Source organism: Rhinolophus sinicus, chromosome 17 (assembly GCF_057876585.1).
Source record: "Rhinolophus sinicus isolate RSI-liver-muscle chromosome 17, RSI-T2T, whole genome shotgun sequence".
Lineage (NCBI taxonomy): Eukaryota > Metazoa > Chordata > Mammalia > Chiroptera > Rhinolophidae > Rhinolophus > Rhinolophus sinicus.
In genome coordinates, this window is record NC_142517.1 from 92,506,180 (window position 1) to 92,509,202 (window position 3,023).

A 3,023-nucleotide genomic window follows, 5' to 3' on the forward strand; every position below is an offset into this window, starting at 1 on the left:
AATACTGTGTTTGATTAAATGAAGTGCTTGCCCAAGGTTACTCCACCGGAAATGGACAGAAATAAGAATCACTTCCAGCCAATCTAGCTTGGGAGTCCAGCAACCTTAATCACTATGGTATATATCCTCTGTAATATTATAGTACAGCCTAGATGCTACCACTTTGGATCTCAATATGGTGCAGCTCAATAATTAAGGGGAATACAATTTTGTGTGCTTATATTTATTTTTTTCCTTAAAAGTAATTTATTCTTTTTGATGACAAGGTACAGTAGTGGAAGACAATCAATATCTACGACTCCTTGGTTATCTATAAATACCCTTGAACAACACAAGGCTCATCGGGCTTCCAAGTGTTCTCACACCCTAAGAGTTGCAGAGTATAACATAGTATTTGACCATGTGGGAAGTTCAAACTTGTGCTTTCCAGCTCACTTGCAAACACTGAAAATGAACCGACTGTTCCAATAGTTGATTTCCTAAAACTGTTACAAACAAGGTCACAGGCAAATTATTCCTGCACAGCTCTTAGAGCCATTAAAACTTTTTAAAAGGCCTTTCATAACCAGTAGTGACTAAGGCCCCTTCTGTGTTCCCAGCCTTGGAAAGCCCAGGCTGCTTGTGGCCCTTAGAAGGTAGCCTCTGGGGGTCCCCCGATCCAAGGGTGGCCATGGGGGAAGGGCAGGTCAGGCCAAACATGAGGACTTAACAATTTTATTGGGCTCAGACAAGGGGGTCCATGGGTGTTGAGGACCCCTGTGCATCTGTCAGTTTTCTTCTCCACACTCTTTTTGGCCTGTTTCCATAGCCTGATGAGCTGTTTTGGTTTTCTTCCGGTGATGGATCTTGGCCTTCTCCTTCCTCTTCTCCTCCAGAGTGGCTGTAACTGCCTGGAACTTCCAGCCAACCTCATGGGCTAGGCACCCTAGGTAAGCAAAGTTGCATGTAGGCTTCAGACGCACAATTTGAGGGCAGCAGGAACCAGCATCAGGTGCTTTTTCTTTCATCGGGTGGTGGGATCCCATCACACACCTGGCGGCGGTCCCGGGCGGCCCGGCCCCGCTTGGTCCTGAGGGGCACATTCTCTACCAAAAGATGCAGCTGGGAGCTCTGAAGTGGTAGGGGCCTCGGGGTGGATTCCGCTTGCAGAGGAAGTCCAGGTACTTCAACTTGTTTCTGTAGAATTTGCCAGAAATGTTGATGCCCTCACAGCGCACAACCACCACCTTCCGGCCCAGCATTCCCTGCTGGGTCACTATGGTCTACAGGTGGTCCAGGAGATGGCCTCCGCTATCCAGCACCAACACCTGCCCCTCCGCCTGGGAAAGCTGTGTGCTCCTATTTATATCTTAGGAAACTGTATAATTCAGATTACTAAAGTCTTTAACTTTGTGAGAATATTCAAAGGAAAATAACAGGTAATATCCAACCTGTTCCGAGTTTTGTTTGCAATGAGTGAATTCAGATTTTACTTTTGCTTTGTTTCCTTTTTCATTCAACAGTTGGAGCCCTTCTTGGGCCTTCCTCCACGACGACTATGGAATTGTTCCCCTGCTAAGGACTCCTGCAGCATTGAACTGGGTAGTACACAATGTCTGTCAGAGGCTCTAACTCACATGGACTCTCTCCTGCTGTGTATAATGGGGTAATGGAATAGGTAGTGTTTTGGACTCTCCTCCTAACATGGGATTTCATCATTTATAAAAATTCTTCAAAGATTTGACCTACACCTGGTTTCTCTATCCCATTGGATTTATCTGTATTCCCATGTTAAATTTACCCACACCCCTGATTAATTTGATTCCATTTGGTTTCTTCAATGAAGGTTTTGGTTTCTAAATACCTGGCATATCCTCAATAGATGATTTTGAAGGACTTTCTAACTTTTGATATCCACAGAGCGTTGGCATTCAGTTGTTGCATAATGCTCATGAAAGATGCTGCTAGTGGATCTCCAAACATAGCCTTCTTTTGAAGAATCCAGTTTTTCTTTATTTTCTTTATTTTTTTACAGCTGGTGGTGCCAGCATTGTGAGGAAGAACATGAGTGAAATGCTTCCACGCTATTCTAAGAGATATCATAAAATAACCCTGACTTATCTGAGAATGTCCTTGAAGGTACTCTTATCCCCTTCCTTTGTTTGCTTTGTTTGTTTGTTTGTTGTTGGTCGTATTATAGAAACATAGCAGGAGCTTATTTGTGAGTATGGCTGATTTGGACAATGCAGTGCTATCCAGGCTGTAGAGGGGTGGTCACAAATCTAAAACAAACACATTATCCAGCTCTTATTGTGGTGTCACTTAGCATGCCTTCATGAATGTGAAGCTTTTCTCATTTTCCCAGATGAGTCCTCAGACCTATTATTAGCATATTATGATTTACAAGATAGTGGGTTTTTTAATAACAGCACTGAGAGCGCGAAACACATTTGTTCATCCCAAGAGGTTTGAGAGCACTTTATAAGCACAAGGGTGGTCAGAATAAAAACTGATACAAGTATACAGTCCATGATTGTTCCTAATTGGAGAAAACACTCGATTAGAGCCAAAAGGCTGAGAAGCAAATAGTTTGCCCCAATAAATTATTCTCATAAATATCATTATTTAAAACATTTGAGCTCCATTTAAGGCTATAAGCAGTGATGTGGGCTTCACAGGGCACACTAGACAGCTGGCTTGCTTTAAATCTTAGTGGCAACCACATTGGAGGCTGCTGGGGGCTTCTGTTCCATTTTAGCTGAAGGCAGGATTACTGGAGCTACATTATATCCTCCATCTCATTTTCAGCTCTATTGCACCAATTATGCTGCATCGAGGCTTATAGGGGCTTACATTGAGTTTCAGATAGATGGAAGAAGCCAGTCTACATTCTTTGTGATAAAAATAGTCATTAATGACTGAGACTTGTAAACCGCTTAGCATTCTTCTTAGTGTGGCCTGTCAGGTGCTTCTCCTCATTCTGTAGCTAATCAGCAAAGGAGGAGAAAAATCCTCAGGAAGAAGATGATCTTTTTTTTTTTTTT

At 42.8% G+C, this 3,023-nt stretch overlaps 1 pseudogene; it reads right to left on the bottom strand.

Annotated features, from left to right (window-relative positions):
* Nucleotides 1-628: 628 nt before the first annotated feature.
* LOC109447561 (large ribosomal subunit protein uL13 pseudogene) lies at nt 629-1,910 on the bottom strand (annotated as a pseudogene).
* Between the last annotated feature and the right edge of the window lie 1,113 nt (nt 1,911-3,023).